This window comes from Camelus dromedarius, chromosome X (genome assembly GCF_036321535.1).
Source record: "Camelus dromedarius isolate mCamDro1 chromosome X, mCamDro1.pat, whole genome shotgun sequence".
Lineage (NCBI taxonomy): Eukaryota > Metazoa > Chordata > Mammalia > Artiodactyla > Camelidae > Camelus > Camelus dromedarius.
Genome location: NC_087472.1, coordinates 10,100,522 through 10,121,853, shown reverse-complemented (window position 1 = coordinate 10,121,853; position 21,332 = coordinate 10,100,522). Strand labels below are relative to the sequence as shown.

General features: G+C 36.1%; 1 long non-coding RNA gene across 2 annotated transcripts in view; it reads left to right on the top strand.

Annotated features, from left to right (window-relative positions):
- The window catches only part of LOC135320143 (uncharacterized), a 310,832-nt gene that overhangs the window by 244,999 nt on the left and 44,501 nt on the right, over positions 1–21,332 (top strand). For both annotated transcript variants that reach the window (XR_010379378.1, XR_010379377.1), the window contains exon 3: positions 10,168–10,222. This is a non-coding gene — a long non-coding RNA (uncharacterized LOC135320143). The remainder of the gene's footprint in view (positions 1–10,167; positions 10,223–21,332) is intronic.

Genomic DNA, 21,332 nt, shown 5'->3' with positions numbered 1-21,332 from the left:
TCTTGAGGGCAGAGTCTTAGCCTACTGTATGCTCAATACACTCACTATATGCATAAACTATGCCTAGAACATAGCAAGCCTTCAATAAATATCTGTTCACTTGACTGGGACTGATTCTTTATCCTTTTAGTTGACCTCCCTTGAGCATTTGTCACTGATGAACATTCTCTTCTTAATGCTTTCTTCCTGGCTTTTGAGATAGCACCATCCCTTTTCAGTTTCCCTTGCTAACTTTCCAACGGGATGTGATCTCTTTCAAGACAGGAACTGCTGTTAATACATTTGCTGGCACATGGAGGTCCAGAGAAACACTCACGAGAGACCCTTGTATTTGGATTTCCATATGAAAGCTCTAAGCTGAACCCTGTGTTTAAGGTGGCTGAAAACTACTGGCACAAGAGGAAATATTATTTTGTGGCTGGTAACAAACCTAAATGTGCCCAGTGTGATAATCACTTATTGAAGAGAAACTTGAAATTGTATGAATATATGTATTGCTAATTACTGTAGACTGTAGTTGTGTTTTGGTGCTTGGTCTGCTATTTCAACAGAAACACAGTGAGCTCACAAACGGGTCAGAAAGCAGTGATGTCCAGATGTAGAAATGTCTGTATATGGACAAAAATGTTCATCTGTAGAGGAACGGTCCATGCATAGTAGAATGACTTGATTGAATACTATGCAGATATTAAAATTCTAAATTGTATTTTTGAAGATAAGAAACTTGAAATACTTGTAATAAGTGAACAAGGCATGACACAATATTGTGCATACAATATAAGTAAAGTTTCATAAAATATGTATAACAATGAAAACCAGTGAAAGATAAACAGGGACAGTAATCATACTCGAGTCATTCTGTGGGATTATGGATGTTTTGTTCTTACTTTTCCAAACTCCTTGTAGGACCCTATCCTTTATGTATTTTGAAAACAACAACCCAAAGCTGAAAACACTAAATGGCCTGTATCCCTGGTGGGGATGCATTTATGATGGAAATGTCAGAAGCGAGGTTGGCACTGGTGTCATCTTTTTTCAAAGACAAAATGCATTCCCTGTCACTCGTGGCCTTTGAGATTCCATATGTGTTTAATGTGTTCCACACCTCGATTCTCCTTTCAGGGTATCATGAGCTGGAAATGTAAGTAAAGACTTAAATTACTCCCATGAAAGAGACTTCCCAGTTAAGACTGCGAATCACTGGCAGATCTGGAAATGAAACCCCTCAATTTACACTCTTAGACTTGACAAACATCTCTAAAACACTTCTATTCTAGAGTGATAGCTGTATCATGAAGTGTTCTAAATTTATTAGACTAAAAGTCCTAAATTTTCCCTTTGATTGCTCCAGGTGGCAATGAAAGTCACTTTGACTTCACTTGTAAAATTGACTTCACTTCTAAAATTGGCCTGACACACGCATTGTGGAGTTTATTAAATTATTGCCTCTTCTCTCTCATTTATAATTTTGAAAGTAAATCCACGTTCATGAAATTTATTGCACCCGAGTTTGTAGAGGCATAGAGAAATGCGGCAGTTGATTCATGAAGGGGCTTTATCATGTAAATGGATGATGGCTCGTGTCTGTCTAGTTCACGAGGTGGGTACAGTGACAGAACACACGCAAGTTTCAGCTTTTTACATGCGACAGTTTTTAAAGGCTATGTGGTTCCTATGGCTGGAGGAGTGATCTGAGTCTGATGTATGAATCCACTGCCCTGCATGCAGTCCGCTGCTCCCCAGGGGTCAGACCAGCAGCCTGGGGAGTAGAAGCTGCTAAGCACAAGTACATTTCTCAGCTCTGCGCACCAGAATGACTTGCCATCAGCCAATTTAGACAACCCAAGTATTTAATTAGTGGCCGGCTACATCCTTTTTGTGTTATTTCATACCTGAATACATTTATTACATATATACTGTCCAATTATAGCAATGCTGAGCCAAAGAAAAAGCTCACCTTCTCTGAAGAATGTCTGAGAGGCCTAGAACCTAGAAATGCCAGATAACAACATAGGGCAAAAGGTTGATACTGAACTAAAACCAGGATAATTAATTGAAAGCATAAGGGAAAAGAAGCTTCCTTCAACTCCATCTCACCCCACGCACAAAATGCTCCCTCAACTGGCATACGACTCTAGAAAGAAAATTAGCAGTTCTCTCACAAAACGGGAATGGCTCAAGAGCAAAAACTTGAATACGATTTCTAAGGTCCCCAGCACTGCTTCTTGCCCTACCAGTCAGTCAAAAACAAACCCCAGTGATGAATGAGTGTTGCCTACACACATTCGGGGAGTTGCCCCAGGAGCTTTGAGTTGTTGTCGTCAGTCTTCATGTTAAATATACATATAAAGAAGCATGTATAACTTAGAAGTACAGCATAAACAAATACGTGGACATCTTAAGAAGTCTTCAGCAATACATTTCTGGTACATGAGATGCCCTCCATGTGCTCTTCCGAATCACACCCCCTTATCTAGTGATCATCACCACCTTGAACTTTGTTTGCCCTTTGCTCTTCTCTCTGGCTCATGCCAGGTTAGTATCTTGCAACAATATATTGTTTAATTGACCCTGATTTTTAACATTGTACATCTTGAGTCATACCATATGTATTATTCTACCTTTTTTTTCCATCCAAAATTATGTTTTTGAAATTTAGTCACGTATCTACGTGTCACTATATTTCATTCATTTTTACCGCTGTATAGTATTCAATTTTATGAATATGCCAAAAGTCACTTATCAGTATTCATTCAGTAGGTACTTAGGTTATTGGGGAGCAAGTCCTCTCACTTCTTGTTTGTCTAAGTATATCATCATTTCACCCTCATTCTTGAAAAATATTTACACTTGGTGTATGATTCTAGATTAACAGTTCTACTGCCTTCCGGTTCCCTTTGCTGATGCTGAAAAGTCAGGTCTTAGTCTAATTGCTGTAGATGAACTATCTCTTAATTGTATGTTTTTAAGCTCTGGGTGTCTTTGGTATTCTCCTCTTTCACTATGATGTGTCGAGGTATGGATTTCTTTTCATTTATTCCACTTGGGATTTGTTACTCTTCCTGGATTTACATTTTGGTGTCTTCAAAAATTAAACTAAAATATCATTCATTATCTCTTTCACTATTTCCTTAACCCCCATTTTCTACTATCTATTGAGATTTTTTATCTCATATTTTAGGCTTTCTCACTTAACACACCATGTCTTTTCATTTCCCTTTCATATTTCAATCGGATTTTATTAGGCAGCCTCTCAGATAATTTCTTCAGATTATTTCCTTTCTAATTTTAAATCCCTGCATTGTATTTGCATTAGTGAGAAACTTATTTAGAAGTAATTTAAACCAATGTCAGCATGGCCAAGCATAAGAGTTAGCCTTCCAGGAAACTTTAGGGAATATCGTCCTAGTATAATTGAACAACTTTTTAACTTAAGATCTTACTGAACATTTCTTTAAAGTGCTAACATTTCCTTATTCATTCTAGGCCATAGTATATGTTGACTGATGCTATATTTTCTTCATTGATATTTCCACTGCAAGCTCTCTGTATCAGCATTTTGAGCATTATAAAAAGATAGTTTGATGTACTTTTTCATAGTTAGTCTAATTTAACAATGAATAATGTAAAGTGATGATTGATAGGAAACCTAAAAAATAATTTTCACAAATTTAACATTAGTGGCAAGGATGTTTTGTAAGTGTAACTGATAATTTGATTTAGACACAAATAAATAACCAAATTAAACTGAAACTGAAAAGTTTATTTTTCTTTTGAGGACAAAACTTGCATACAGATATTGGTTGTGTACAACTATGTTTATGGTGATAAATGAGAATAGTTTTTATGATGGATAAACAAAAAAAATCCCCCAAATAAAAGCAAAATTTTTCAGAATGCTTTGGTATGAAATATAAGATACTTATATTTGAAGTCTTATATGCCAATATTAAACTTTTAGTTTTGCTGAATGGAAGTTTCCAAATTCCATCATTTCAATTCCAGTCATATTTCCAACAAGGGAATTATATATATATATATAATTTTTATTGAAGTATAGTCAGTTTATAATGTGTCAATTTCTGGTGTACAACATAATGTTTCAGTCATACATATACATACATATATTCATTTTTCATACTCTTTTCCATTATACATTACTACAAGATATTGAACAGTTCCCTGTGCTGTAGAGTAGAAACTTGCTGTTTATCTATTTTATATATAGTAGTTACTGCCTACCAGTCTTGAAGTCCCAATTTATCCCTTCCCACCCCTTTCCTACCCTGGTAACCATAAGTTTGTATTCTATGTCTGTGAGTCTGTTTCTGTTTTGTAAATAAGTTTGTTTGTCTTTTTTTTTTTAGATTCCACATATAAGTGATATCATATGATATTTTTCTTTTTCTTTCTGCCTTACTTCACTTAGAATGACAATCTCCAGGTCTATCCATGTTGCTGCGAATGACATTATTTTAATCTTTTATATTGCTGAATAGTATTCCATTGTATAAATATACCACATCTTCTTTATCCAGTCATCTGTCGATGGACATTTAGGTTGCTTTTGTATCTTGGCTATTGTATATAGTGCTGCTATGAACATTGGGGTGCATGTATCTTTTCAAATTAGAGTTCCCTCCAGATATATGCCCAGGAGTGGGATTGCTGGGTCATATGGTTAGTCTATTTTTAGTCTTTTGAGGAATCTCCATACTGTAGGAATTTATATACTGACAAAACCTAAGCTGTGTTTCAGGAAAAGATGTACTAAGTGAATATGCCTCTATTGACACTCATTTTCTATGAGGTAACATTTAAAAACTAACAGATTTGCAGGTTAGACACATGATTCTCATTAAGTTAATGCTATTACTTTTGAGAAACTAATGGAATTAGTAAATGTGTCATTTTGTTCTTTTTGTTGTATTAAGCCTTTATAGGGAGAGAAATGCTCTGGAAGATAGAATTGTTTAGTTGAAAAAACATTTATGGTCAATCCTATTTATGATCAAATCCTGGCCCTATTGCTAACTAGTTGTGTGACCAAGAATTTTTTCTGCATTTCAGTTTCCTCATCTGTAAAGTGGTTATGATAATACATATATGATAGGGATGTAGTGAAAACTAAATTAGATGACAAATTTAAAGCATCTGTAAGTGCTGTAATTCCTATATTGCAAGAAGAGAGATCTAAAATCAATTAACCTAAGCTTATCCCTTAAGAAATTAGAAAAAAAAAAAGAAACAAACTAAACATAAAGCAAGCCGAAAGAAGGAATTAATAAAGATTAAAGTAAACATTAAGAAAGAGAAAAGAAAAAACCAAAATTGGTGATGCCATATTTTGGTTCTTTAGAAACCAATACTTGAAAACTTGAAATTCGTTCTTTGAAAACTTATATATGTAAATATATATTTTTATATATGAAATAATATTTATATGTATAAATTATATATTTTTTTCAGGAATTAGCTCACATGACTGTAGAAGTACAAGTCCAAAATCTTCAAAATCTACAGGATAGGCTAGCAGACTGGAGACCCAGGAAAGGGTTGTAGTTCAAGTTCAAAGGCAGGCCACTGGCAGAACTTCTTTTTACCTGGGAGAGGTCATACTTTTTGCTGTTAAGCCTTCAGTTGATCGGATGATTCCAACATGCATTATGAAGGGTAATCTGCTTTACTCCAAGTTCACCAATTTCAGTGTTAATTGTCATCCAAAAAAAACTACTTTTTCAGAAACATCCAGAATAACTGACCAAATATATGAGCACTGTGGCCCAGTCAAATTGACACATAAATTTAAGCATGATAGACACAAATTACCAAAATCAGTACTGAAAGAGAGGGCATCACTACTGGCCTTACAGAAATACAAAGGGTTGTAAGAGAATAGTATGCAAACTTTTAGAACAAGTTAGAACGAAATTATGTAATCAGCAAATTCCTAAAAAGATATAAAAATACTGAATCTGACTCCTGGAAAAATATAAAATCTTATGTTATAGATTTATAATGGAATTTAAAATGGAATTGTTTTCTTAATTTCAATTTTTTGCTAGTCTGCATCGATCTTGTTTCATGAAATCTTGCTGAACTCATCTATTAAATCCGATAGTATTTTTGAGTTTTCTATACATAAAATCATTCAGTCTGCAAAAAGAGATAGTTTTATTTCTTTCCTTCAAATCTGGGGAATTTTCTTTCCCTTTTCCTTGCCAAATTGCACTAGATGGAACTTTTAGCATCATGTTAAAAGGAAGTTGTCCTTGTCTTGTTTCTAATCTCTGGGGGGATAGATTTCAGTCTTTTACCTTTGAGTATGATGTTAGCTGAGGGTTTTTCATAGACACCCTTTGTCAAATTGAGGAAGTTTCCTTCTATTAGTAGTTTGTTGAGTATTTTTATGATGAAAAGGTGTTGGATTAGGTCAAGTGCTTTTTCTGCATCTCTTGAGATGATGATATATTTTGTGTTTTTTATTCTATTGATATGATGTATTACATTAATTTGTTTTCAGATATTAAGCCAATCTTGATCTCCTTTGATAAATCTCACTTGGTTATGGTTCATTATTATTTTTATATATTGCTGGATTTTGTTTGCTAATATTTTAAGGATTTTTGCATCTGTATATGAGGTATTGCTCTGTAGTTTTATTTTCACGTGATATTTTTCTATGGTTTTGGTATCAGGGTAATACTACCTTCCTAGAATAAGTCAGATAGTATTTTGTTTCTTTGTCTATTCTTTTGGAATATTTTGTATAAGATTGGTCTTAATTTGTCTTTACACCTTTGGTAGAATTTACCAGTGAAGCCATCAGGACCTGGGCTTTTCTTTGTGGCATTTTAAAATTACTAAATCAATCTCTATACTATAAGTTCATTATAATTCCCGGGTATTATTTGTAACTTTAAAGACAACCTTTGAGGTAGGTGGCTTGATGACAATTTTAAAAATGAGGGAATGGGTCAAATTTCTTACCCAAGTTTTCCAAGATAATAAATGGCAAAGCTATGCTTCTGGTCAATCCAGCTCCAAAAACCATGTCAGTTTTCATTGCATCACACTGTCTTCCATGGACACTGATTAAAATTATATACTTCCTTTATCTTAGGTATGAACACAGAGTTGTAAGACACTAAAACCATTAGAGAAATGTAGGCACTTTGAAGCAAATGTCTATTGGCAACCAGAGTTCAACCAATATTTTTTTGTGCAGATTGTAAACATCTTGTCAAAAGATTTATTTAATTCAATCCATTTTTGGTTATCTGTCTTCCACTGGAAGCTAAGATTTTGGAAATGTTTTTGATGTTTCCTCTTACCTACTGTTGTACTTTTGATTCTATATGGCAGGGACAACCTTTGGGTTCCGCCTGCTGAAGAAAACTGGTGTTCTCTGTGAAACTTCTCTCTCTCTTTTCTTTCTGTGAGACTTGTCTTTGTAAGAAAGATGTCTGGGCATTTTTATGAAAAATTCAGGAGATTAAGAGACACACAAGAAAAGTGTTGTATGAAAAAGGGGAAGTGAGTAAAGGAAAAGAGTCATGCAGCTAGTGTTTTTTGAGTGTTTTGAGGTAAGGGTTTGAGAAGTAAGAGATGAGGAGAGGTGAATTAATGAGTGAAAGGGGCTATTGTGCATCGGACCTCCTTTTATGTTTTCTGAAAAATACAAGTGAATGACTCATTTTGTTTTGTCCACTGGGCTAAGTTTATTTAGTCACCAGACTAGTTCAAATATGGACCATGAGGGCTCCAGCTTATGTTAATATCACACTGCTCACACAATGAGGCTGTTTCTGACTTTGGTTTTGTACATAGGTGAACTCTATATACAAAGTGATAGTGGCTTTTGGATTTGCTTTGCATGAGGCAGATGATTTTTTCACTCATAAATTCAAAAAAACAATTATTGAAAACCAATTCTGTCCCAAACCCTGTGGTAGATTCTGGGTGAATAAAACAATTATGATCCCTGACATCATGGAATTTACAGCCCAGGAAGGAAGATAGATATTTAATGATTATATGCACAAGTGTATGAATGATTGCAATCTGTGGGAAGTTCTAGGAAGAGAAAGTACAAGGAATTATGAGAGATAAGCATGCCTGACCTCAGTTAAATGAATGGGAGAGAGGTCAAGAAAGCCATCTCTGAGGTAGTGTTTTAAGGTTAAGACCTGAAATCTGAGTAGGAGTTACCCATGTGCTGAAAGTTCCAGTTCAATGATTCTGCACATGCACAAGTTCTGAACTGGGAAAGAACTGTGATCTTTTGAGAAATTAAAAGGGGCAAGATCACACAGATCGTGTTAAAACTTTAAAAATGTTTTATCTTGTGTCCAAATGGGAGTTATTTGAAGGTCTGTTTGGGAGCTGGTTCCTCCCATACCCCAGTTGAACCCTTCAGGCCTACAAGAACCAAGCACCAGCATTCCAGGAGACCAAGGTTAAGGAACATGTAGATTTTGGGTGATCTCACTCTCAGGAGCATAAGTACAATTTTGCTAGGGGACAGGACAAGTAGCATTCTTTAATCAACTGTCGCCTAATCCAACGATGTATGATTAAAACTAGCTAGACAGGGTAGGAGGCCTGTGGCTGTAAGACAGATTTTTTGCAGTTGATGGGAGAGTGTATTAATACCTCTCAGTTGAGAATTCTTGTCTCTAGAACATCCTGTCAATCAGATATTATTCATTAATAATCATTCCTTCATTGACCCAGTCATTTGTTCTCCACATATTAATTAAATTGATACTTAATGAATGAACAACAGCTGGGAACTGAGACTATACTCAAGAACAACTGGACATTTTCCTTCATAGATCCTTCAGAGCTGTAATGAAATCCTAATATGCTTTAGGAAATAAAATATAAACATAATAAGCCAAATTAGCTATCAAGAATGAAATTTTTAAAAATCTCTGAGGGAAGAGAGGAAAGAGTTCTTTCTTCTAGAGAGAGGGCTTAGTGTAAGCACCATGTCTAGTGGATTCAACTTAGTCCTACTTTCATATAACAGCCCTTTATTAAGCTCATAATGTGTGCAAGGCACTAGTATTGGTGTTGATTTCACTCATATGTGTGGACTGAGACTAAATGAATAATAGCAAGTTTCATTTTGATGAAAGTTTGAAAAATCAGTCCCTCATCTGAAAGCTGGCAAAATGCCTGGTTTCTGATATATTCTGCAGCTCATAATCTCAAGGGGATTCTATGCTCAACCATGCACAGGCACCGAGTATAACCAGTGACATGAAGCTGAGGCTGGTGAGTCCCATATCCATCTCATGAACCATGTACAAAACCAGTAGATAAATTGAAATTAGTTAATATTAGGGTTTATTTGACTTTCTAAAATCCATGCATGAGGAAGAGAAGGCTTTAGAGTAGTATCTTTCTTTCGAGTCCCCAATTCATGGTCTCCAGTATTTTCTATAAGCCTGTGTGAAATAGGACTATGGGAGAAGTTGAAAGAAAAAGCAGACAGTGCATCCAAGTAAGCTACTGGAAGAGCGATGGATGGCTGTCAAACCTCTGAAAAACCATCTGGACCAAAACCAGTACTGACCAGTGCTCAGTACAGCAGTGTGGAGAGGTCTCTGATGGTCCTGGATGTGAGAGGTGGACATCAGGCCTGGCCCTTGGCCCAGCATTTCTGAGATGCACTCATGACCTTGTAATCTTGTGGCTGGATGAATCCAATTTTGTTAGTTGGCTTTGATTTTTCAGAAATGAGAGTTGAGAAAAATAAACCCAAGTAGTATACACACTGATGTTAGACCGTGAAACACATCTCTGTGAGGGAGTTCCAGGGCCTGAAGAGAGCTGATCATGACTAGAGGTGCGGCAGATCTTGTGCTGCCCCCTTTAGATGCCCTTTCTATAGTATATCAATATTACATATGTATATATGCATTCATACAGTCTATCAATACTATGTCATATCTGATAAAATATATAACTCTCAGAGGTTTAATATGAGGATAAAATGTTTAGGTATAATTAATATATGGCACATATTATAGGTAAAGTTAATATATGCTATATTGCATATAAACTGTATATCTCATAAGGTGTATGTATGTGTGTGGACCCATCTAATCTCACAATAATGGTTGAGATATATATATAATTATTTTCTCAATTTTACAGATACAGAAACTGAGGCACAGAGAGGCTGGTTCACTTGCCCAACATCACAGAGCTGGTAAGTGCCTGAGCTGGTGTTCACACTGCTGTATTTTAGATAAAGGGCCCGTGCTCAGAGCTATCCTATACACACTGCACGTTCAGTTTCCAGAGAGAGAAGACAGCAGAGATAGTAGATGCTCTTCAATTTCATCAGAGACATTGAGTCCCAAACTGAGGCCCACTTTTCCTTTCATAACACAGGCCTTCACTACAGCCCTATTGATGCAGAGACTTCCCTGATTATACAGGTTGAAATCTCAGCCACGTCCAACCTTTAAAGTCATTTGAGAGCTTCCTTGCCCTCTTTCTGATCTGGTTAGCAGCGGGCTGTGGTATCTTCTGCATCCTTCCCTTTCTGGCTCTCACCGCACTAGTTCAGGCCTCTGCTTCCTCTTGCCTCATCATAACATCAGCCTCTCGGATACGCTTTCCTTGCTTTAATCCATTCTACACCGCTGCCATGTTCATCTTCCCAAGTAGCCTTCCAATCAGGCCATCCCCTTCCTCAACAACATTCGATGATTCCTTATTGCCTAAGAAATTAAAAATAGACTGTTTGGTGTAACATTGAAGGTCATTCAGAGCATGTCTCAACACTACCGTATCAGCTACATGTCTCTTCTTTCCCCTAACATTGTACTTCGGCCCCTGGAACTATTACTTGTCCATTATACCAATCCTCATTCAATTCCCATTTTCTCTTCTCAAGGACCTGCCTTCCCTTCAAGACTTGTTTTGTCATAGACCCTTTCCTGCTCCCCCTGCTCCCCAGAATCTCTGATTTCTTTCTCTTCAGAAAATGTCTAGCTACTGGTGCCCCTCCTATAGCCCTCGGGTTCTGACCCATGTTTTAGGTACCTGTATACTCTGCCTCATGCATCTTCTCTCCTGTGAAGTATGAAGGCAGTTAGAAAACATCCAGTCACTGCTTGTCAAAGTGACTGTCGTTGGACATGGCTGCTGGAGCTGGCTACAATCGTCACAAGAGAAAACTGTTCTTGTTTTAAAGCAGAACACACGTATCCATCAAATGGTACTATCTGGAGAGCTAGCCATCTATATTCAGTAGCCTTAACCATAAGAGTTTTTAAAAACGAAATTCACCTTCAAAGTATGGGTATTTTTTACCATTGGAAACATTGTGCGATGCAAGATCTGAAGGCAATCGGAAATGAGGAATTCAAAATAGAATTCTAGTTCATTTCTCCTTTCAAGGGTCTCCGGTGGACCCATCACCATTGAAATATAATGCAAACTCTTTCCCCGCTCTGGTGTTTGCTCACCTCCTGAGTCCTTGCCTCTCCCTCCCTCCCTATTGCTTGCTCCTCTAATCATACAAGACTTTTTGCAGCTCCTTGAACTTGTCAAGCCTGTTCCTGCCTCAGGGCTTTTATCTTAGCTGTTCTCTCTGCCTGAAATGCTCTCACCCCGGACTTCAGATGGGACTATTCCCCATTCATTCAAGTCTCTGCTCAGTGTCGCCCTACGTAAAACGGGCTTCACCCTCATTCCATCACGCTCGATTTACTTACTTTGTTTTCTTTATAATCCTTACAACTCTCTGAAACTATCTGGCTCGTGTTAACTGTATCACTCTCCATTACAACGGATAGTTCAAAAGGGTAGAGAATTTTTCACTGCTGTGTCCTGAGCACCTAAAATGGAATCTGGTACATAGTAGGTTCTTAGCATATGTATCTTGAAAAAAATAAAGTATGATTAATAAATGAATACATGGTTAGTGACTATTGTAAGTGGGACAGTATTAATTTAGAAGAATTAAATCTAGTCAGTATTAGTTTTCCATTTTGAGTGACAGTTATACTTCATGCATTTAAATATTTAAGCTTTCTCAGGGAAACATATATGCTAATCTGGCTATGTCTTGGTAATATTACTTAAGAGAGAAAGGAACAATAGCATTCAAGTCTGTTGTCATCAGAAAATGTAAAAATGCATGTTGTCATCAGAAAATGTAAAAATGCATGCAGCTTCTCTTTTCTGTAAGAATAAAGAATCCATATTCACAGCTGAGGTGGATTATCTGATGCTTCTCCAGCAAAGGAAGGCTCAGGCTTGTCTTCTTAGGCTGAAAAACATTAGTTTATGTAATTCCAGCAACAAATCCACACAGGGTAAAGGTCACAGGAAAGCTCATTTTGTTTTACTTCTGATTGAAATGAGGGAAATGTCTTATGTAAGTGGCCTTCTCATGTAATCAACAATCATTCAAACCTCATTTACAAGCAGTTCATTTTATTTTTTATAAATTTATTTTAATTTTATTTACATATATCATTTTCAAAAATGCATTATCTGCAGGCATAGTGACATGTACTGTGTGTAAACATTCTTATTCTTTTTCTTTGTTCGGCTTTCGATTCCCCCAATTTAGTTATCCCCGGCCTGGTAACGTATGTTAGCAAATGTGTGTGTGTTTGTGAGATATGTGCACACACATCATGGAAGCCCTTGTTAAAAATCTAACATATATTCTTGCATGTTAAATATACTTTAGCATAAATTTTTTAAAACTTATATTTGAAGGAGGGGTGTATGGATGTGTTCTGGCCAGAGGGACTGGATGGTTGGGACAGATGAAATAAGCAAAGATATCTGTGGATTTTCTAAGGCCATCCAGGGTTTCTAGGTATACTGTATTGAAAGTGTCTTGAAATTAGTCCATTAAGGTGCTATCAAAATCTTGAAATTACAGATTCTGAGTAATGTGTCTATGGGGATTCACTATTACCATCTCTGTAGTCTGTATTCAAAAATTAAAATGGTTTTTTTTAACATTTTTTTTATTGAGTTATAGTCATTTTACAATGTTGTGTCAAATTCCAGTGTAGAGCAAAATTTTTCAGTTATACATGAACATACATACACTCATTGTCACATTTTCTTTCTCTGTGAGCCACCACAAGATCCTATATATATTTCCCTGTGCTACACAGTACAATCTTGTTTATCTATTCTACTTTTTGAAACCCCAGTCTGTGCCTTCCCACCCACCTTCCCCTGGTAACCACAAGTTTGTATTCTATGTCTATGAGTCTGTTTCTGTTTTGTATTTATGGTTTTTTTTTTAGATTCCACATATGAGCGATCTCATATGGTATTTTTCTTTCTCTTTCTGGCTTACTTCACTTAGAATGACATTCTCCAGTAACATCTATGTTGCTGCAAATGGCGTTATGTTGTTGCTTTTTACGGCTGAATAGTAAAAAACGGGTTTTTTTTTTTTAATGTGGATAAAAAGGCTATATTGTATTATCCAAACTAAAAGACACTCCAGAACAGGCAAAACTCTGGAGACAGTAAAAAGATGAGTGGTTGCCAGGGTTTCAGGGGAGGGGTGGAGAGAAGAATAAATGTGATACTGCAGTGGTGGATACATGACATTATGCGTTTGTCAGGTCCTAAAAACTGTACAACATGAAGAGTTAACCCTGATGTAAACTATGGACTTTAGTTAATAATAATGTATCAATATTGGTTCATCAATTTTAACATATATGTTACAATACTACTAGATAGAAATAATAGGGGAAATTGTAAGTGGTGGGAGTGGGTATGTGGGAACCCTTTGTATTTTCTGATCAGCTTTTTGGTAAACTTAATAAAACCCTGAAAAATACAATCTGTTAATTAAAAATATGTAAGTGATTTTAAAAGACATTTCCCCAATGAGGATATACAGATTATAAAAATGTTTGAAATGATGCTCAACATCATTTACCATTAGGGAAATGCAGATTAAACTTCAGTAAGATTCAACTATATATTAATTGCAATGGCTAAAATACAAAAATCTGGAAATGTAAAATGTAGGAGAGGATGTGGAGCAGAAGGAGCACTCATTCATTGCTGGATGGAATGAAAAATATACAGCCACTTAATTTTTTCATGTAAGATATATTTTAATAATATCTTTAAAGATGGTGCATACAATTTTATTCTAGTAATTAAATATATTTAACAATTCAATATTGCATGAAATAAATAATAAAATACGTAAGAGGAAACTACACAATTGGGAAAAAACACTTTTTTTTTTTAGTTCTTTTATATTTTGTTGGGGAGGTAATTAGGTTTATTTATTTATTTACTGGAGGTACTGGGGATTGAACCCAGAACCTCATGCATGCTAAGCACACGCTCTACCACTTGAGCTATACCCTCCCCCCAGAAAACACTTATTAAATCCAGATTCACTACAATTTCAAGACAAAGATTGGGATTCGTGGCTTCTAAAACCATACCATTAGCATAGCCTCAAAATATGACCAACAGATAAATACAGATATAAAAATCTTATTTTCTTACATTAATTTATAGAATGAGATTATATGACTTATGTGTGTATAAGACAACAGGATGGAGCTCCTCAGATTGCTTGATTTTGCATTTTATATTCATGTGGGACACTTTTAAGGCTCTGTTGTTAGCATCCTTTGTCCAAGTCTGAGCTTACACACACCAATACCCAGATACTTACACCTCTAATCTAGTGTGTCTGTTTTAGGAAACTGGCGGCTCTGCAATCACAAACCTTTCTCATAACAACAGAGCAAGGGACGAGAGGCAAACATGCCCAGAGTTACCTGAAGACCAGTTCTCCATGACGTTTATTGTAGCTAACTGGTGGACATTGTCAGAATTTTAGGGATGGGACCTCTGATTCCAATGGAAGGCTTTGAAAGAAATTTGATCCATGAACACAAGGGATGCAGAGCAGTCCAACTGAAGTGAGGACTGCAAGCCCAGAGTCCTACAACTCAGCAGCCTTTCCTCCTCCCATCCCCAAGGTAGTGGGTGCTCACGCCCACCTGCAGAACTCTAGGCTTCCCCTGAACACAGCTGCTAGAAGACCCTTCCTCAGACATGGGTTCTTATGCTTTGAGCCGTGTCCTACATCATTACTTCTCGACCTCTTTTTGTTTTAGTTTCTCAGGCTGACAGCAGATATTTTAGCTTCTCTGATCTTTTTGAAGAATGGTTTTGTTTCCATTTGATAGTCATTGTTTTTATAAATTTGATTTCATTGATTTCTGCTCTTATCTATATTATTCCCATTCTTCTGCATGACTTGGGCTGAATTTATTTTTCTTTTTATACTTTCTTAGGAGAAAGATTAGAATATTGATTTGAGTCTTCATGTTAAATAAGGACATTTAATGATATAAATTTACCTCTAAGCACAGCTTTAGCTGAATCCCTTAAATTCTGATGTGTCCTGTTTTCATTTTCATTCAGTTGAAAGTGTTTCCTAATTTCCCTCAATAATTTCTTGAAATAGGTTGGTAAAATATATTGTTTAATTTCCATAAATTTGGTGACATATCTCTTTAGTTCTATTCTTTGTTTTAATTCCATTATGATTGAATATTTTATACAATTTTAATCCTTTTCAGTTTGTTGGGTGTTGTTGTATGGCCTGTCCATGTGAATGTTATGAGTTCACTTGAAAAAATACACATGTTGCTGTTGGAGTGTTTTGTAAATGCCAAATGGATCAATTTGGTTGATATTCTTTTTCAAGTTTTATTTTCCAATTATTTGATTATTTACTCAGAGAGGAACATTGATGTTTTCAAATATAATTGTAGCTTTGACTGCTTTTTCTTTCCCATTCTCTTAGTTTCTGTTTAATGTGTTTTGAAGCTCTGCTTTTAGGTGCATGCACATTAAGGACTGTTATGTTGTCTTGGTAAATTGACTTTTTAAAATCATTATTTAATTAATATCCCCTCTTTATCCTTGATAAGTTTCCTTCTTATGAGGTCAGTTTTTTGACATTATTATCATTTCCAATTTTCATTTTATGTTTTTTCTAAATAACAAATAATAATGAGTTTTTTGTTTGTTTTTGGTGTACAGTACCATGATTTTTATCCATGTATAGATTTGTATAACCACCACCATAACTAGAATACTGAAATGCTCCATAACTGCACCTCTAAAACCAAGCAAAACTTTCCCATTTACGATCATATCCTCTCCCCACACCTAATCCTGACAACCACTCATCTGGTCTCCACATCCATAGCTATATACTTCAAAGAAGGTCATATAATTGAAGTAATAGAGTATGTTGATACTGACTTCTTTCACTCAGCAGTATTTGAGATCCTTTCATCTAAGTCTGTGAGTCAATAGTTTATTTCCTTTTGTTGCTAGTCGTGTTCCATTGTATGACTGTACCTAACTTTGTTTATCCATTCACCCATGCAAGGACATTAGATTGTTTCCAGCTTTTGTCAAATATGAATAGAACTATTACAGATAATCACGTATAGATTTTTCTGTGAACATAAGTTTTTATTTCTCCCAGTCTTAGGATTGTTGAGTCAAATGATAAGTGCATATGTATATAAGAAATTACAAAGTCATCTCCCACAGTGACTGCTCACCTTTATGTTCACAGGGGCAGTACATGAGAGTTCAAGTTGTTCTTCGTCCTTGCTAGCACTTAGTAATGTCAGCATTATTTTTTAACCTGGTCCCAAAAGTAAGTTGCATCTTACTATGCTTTGAATTTGCTTGTCTCTAATGGTTAATGATGTAGAATTTTTTTTCATGGGCTTACTTAACATGCATATGTTAATTTTAGTGAAGTATATTCTGCACATTTTTTACATTGGGCTTTTCCACTAACTTTTTAATCTTGAGATTTTGTTATGTATTCCAAATACAGAGCCTTAGTTGATTTGTGAAGATTTTTTTCTAGTCTGCAGCTTGACTTTGTCTGCTCTTAAGTATTTTTTTTTCAGGTAAAAATTTCTTTTTTTAATATTGGGGATGTTTGATTTGTTAATTTTTCTTTTTGAAGAATTTTTGGGGTCATTTTTTCAGACCTCTTTGCCTAATCCCAGGTCATTAAATTTTCTGTTTTTGTAGTTGAGCTTTACACTTTTCAGTTTGTAAGTCATCAAGGGGAGGACATTGGAGAAGGACCGAAGGGACCTGTAACCTCAGATGAAGGAGCCCCAGCCCCACCTGACCTCTAGGCAGGGTCCCCAGATGTGACATTTCCTGATCATGTTAGGGGGTCTGAGGGAAGCTCAGGATCATCTGAGAGGGCTTGACTCAGTCAGGAGAGGGAGAGTCCACGCCCTTCTAGATTTTAAGCCGGGGCCCCTGAGGAAGACCAGAAGGGCCCTCCCACCACAGATACAGAGAGCCTCAGTCCCACCTCACTCTTGATGTCAGCCTCCAAAAGCCCCAAGTGGTGTCCCCAGATGTGTTGTTTTCAGACTTCCATCTTGGGAGCTTGAGAGACTGGATGTGAGGCTTCCTCTGCAGGTTGTGGCTTTAGGTCAGCAGACAGGAGTTCCCAGCCAGCCAGGCTTCAAGTTGAGGACTCTAAGGAGGGACTGGGGAGACCTCTCGCTGCTGATAGAGGAGGCTCCAGCCCTGCCCTGCCCTTTCTGTCTTCCCTGGGAAGCCTCAAGCAGTTTCCCCAGGTGTGCTGTCTTGGGAGCCTGAGGGAGGTGAGGCCTTTGGGGAAGGATTCAGCCTGGGTTCAGTAGAGGGAAGAGGCCCAGGCCCTGCCAGGCATCACGATGAGGGCCTAGAGGGAGGACAGAGGGGACTTGTCACCACACACAGACAGAGCCTCACAGAAACCTTCCCCCAGTATTAGCCCTGAGCGGTCCCAGACCTGGACATCAGGTGACAACAAACCTTTCTATCCATCTAACGTTTTACTTTGGCGTGTCTGGGACATAGTGACCTTGACCTGAGGGCCCAACTCAGGTAAATAGAAGAGAAGAGTGCAGGCCTTGTCAAGAGTAGACATGATGCTCTTGAGGAGAACTGAAGGGACCTCACAGAATCCAGCTTTTCTCTGCTGTCAGCCCTGGGAAAGAGATATTTTTTAATTTTGAGGAAGTCCAGTATATCATTTTTTTCCTATTTGAATCATAAATTTAATTTGTACTCCTCTAATGGTTAATGATGCAAAGGAATTGATGTGCTTATTTAACATCCATACGTCAACTCTCTTGAAGTATATATTGATGTTTTTTGACAATTTAAAAAATTAGGTTGTTTGTTTTCAGATTTTTTCGTTTTGAGGATTCTTATTGTATTCTGGATACAGGTCCTTTATTGGATATTTGATTTGCAAATATTTTCTTCCAGTTTATAGCGTTGGTACACATTTGAGAAGACACTCAACATCATTTGTCATTAGGGAATTGCAAATTAAAACAATATTGTTTTATAAAATATACCTATTCAAGTGGCTAAAATCCAAAACATCAAATGCTGACAAAGATGTAGACCGAATAGAACTCTCAGTAATTGCTGGTGGGAAGGCAAATTAGTACAGCTACTTTGGAAGACAGTTCAGTTCCTTACAAAACTAGGCATAACCACAAATTGGTTTGTGATGTTATTAACATTTCTGAAAAATAGAATAAGTGTAACTATACCACTGAGATGAGAATCTTTAACCTAAATAATAGCTTGAAAATGTAAGTGCCTATTATCTGTGCATTGTACTTTAATTTGGGGACAAAAATGAGCTTAAGGCTATTTTAAAGGTTGTGTGGAAGGAAGATTTCATCTAAGTTTTATGTCTCCCAAGTCACTCCTCAGAATATTAAGAATGTTGTTGCTTATCTGACTTTCATATGATAGAGGAAAAACAGAGCTGGTGATTTACATGGGTTTTTCCAGACCAATAAAGCCATAACAAGAACCTCAAAGTCCCTGGCAATCATTCTTATGAGCAACACCTCTCTGAATAAACAAAACATACATCACACTAGGCCTACAGGTGCCTTTTGGGTGAATACAGCATTCAAAAAATAAAGAACTTCCTAAATTACAGCACTGAGAATGTAAGAAAGAAGAGAACTGAGATTTTCAATAAACTGTAGGTTCAGCAAAAATAAACTTGATTAAATGATGCATTGCCATTTCTGCAGTGGCAATAACTAATAGAGTTGAGACTGCACAGAAGTGCAGTGTTCATCTTACTTTAAACATTTTTCAAATGAAAATATATGCAAATCAGTTCTGTGCAGTTTCAAACTACGATTAAATGTATAATTTAGATGCTTAATTGAACTTCTTATTGAATTTTTCACAATAATTTTGTCTGATGTGTATGTATAATTAACTTATTGAAACCATCTTTCCAAAATACATTTATACATTTTAGAAAGATTGTTTATGTTGCTAACAGTGCTTCATATAGTGATAATAAAATGATATTTATTTAGGCATCCAAAAAATGGAAGTTTCACAAGAATTAAGTCTTCCAGTATTTTCATATCTATGATAGACTATATATCTATATATATATATATATATATATCTTTAGTTCTGGTTCTGGTAATGGCAGAGTAGTTTGTTTCAGAATAATCCTCTCACAGAGAATACTTAGAAACTGAGGACAAGGTTTTAAAAATATAACTATTTGAAGGCAGTAAAGTAAGACTGAAAGCAGACAGAAACTGGAGGGGCTCGAAACTTTGAAAGCAGGAGCCTGCACTGGGTGAGGGTCCTGATTATAGGACTTGCCCCCTGTGGTACTCCTCAGCCTTCATAGAAGAGGGGTGCCAGCACTTAAGCAGAAAATCACCATCTGATTGGCTTAAAGTGTCAGAAACGGGAGCATGTCCTTGCCAGAGTTAGTAGAAAGTGAGAAGGAATATTCCAGAAAGGAGGAAGCCAAAGTGAGGGTTGCCCCAAAATATGCATATGAACTCCTTTCAAAGGTAAATTGAACCATGAATTGCATAGGAAAGTTTAAAAACTCCAAATGGAAAATTACAGGTGGAAGGCTGAAATACACAAAGAGAAATTTCAGTGGTTGCTTGCTGCAAGGGTGACTGAGTTAGGAGTGCCAAGTCCAAAAAGGTTAGAATGGCTTGGTAAAAACCTTGGGTTTTCACAAACCAACCCAAAGAAAGTATAAAACAAAGCTTCCACAAGATGAAGGTGATCAGTCAGTAATTTACTTGAAAAAAACAAAAGTCAGCAATCTTCAAAAGAAGACAACTTAATTCAGTTTCTATACCGTATGTAAACCAGAATGCCTAGTATACAGTAACAACCAGTAGACATGCAGTGAAGCGGGAATATGTGACCCATGGTGATGCTGCCAATTTGGGAATTACTTGACATATTATTTTCAGCTGTAGATAAAATACAAATGAATAACAAGCACATGAAAAAATGCTCAACATCATTAGTCATTAGGGAAATGAAAAATGAAAATCAAAACCGCAATGGGATACCACTTCATAATAGAACATAGCAAGTGTTAACAATGATGTGGTATAACAAAAAGTTTCATATAATCTTGGTAGAAATATAAAATGATATAGCTCCTTTGGAAAATGGACTAGCTTCTCCTCCAGGGATTAAATATAACATTATCACATAACCTAGCAATTTTACTTCAACACACATTTATAGCATCATTAATCATAATAGCCAAATAATGAAAACAACTCACATGTCCATGAACTGATGAATAGATAAAATGTGGTATACACATCCAGTGAAATATTTTTCAGCCATAGAGAGAGATAAAACACTGATACTTTCTAAAATATGGATGAACCTTGACAATATTGTGCTAAATACGCAAAGGTATGTAAAGGACACATATCGTAGCATTCAAATTAAAAATAATATGCAGAACTGGCAAAGCCTTAGAGACCAAAATAGCTTATTAGTTGGCAAGGTGGGATGGAGAGCAGGGGGAGTGGGAATGACAACTGACAGATAATGTTTCAGCAGTTCTTTTCAGGATATTGAAAATGTTAAAAACCAAAAAACAAACTAGATTATGGCAATAGTTGCACAATTCTATAAATATGCTTTATACATTGAACTGTACTCTTTGGGTGGGTAAACGTAATGGCCTGTAAAATATATCTCAATAAAGCCATAAAAATTGGGAATCTCTTAAAAATTAATGCAGTATTAAATTGCAGTTAAGTAAAAAGGAGAAATAAAAAACTCAATTAATCATATATGTATACAAACTTTGTAATTAAAAATCTTTCAACAAGGGGAACTCCTGCCCCAGAAGAATTTGTTGGCAAATTTTATGAAATATTTAAGAAAGAATTAATATCAGTTATATATATATATAAAGT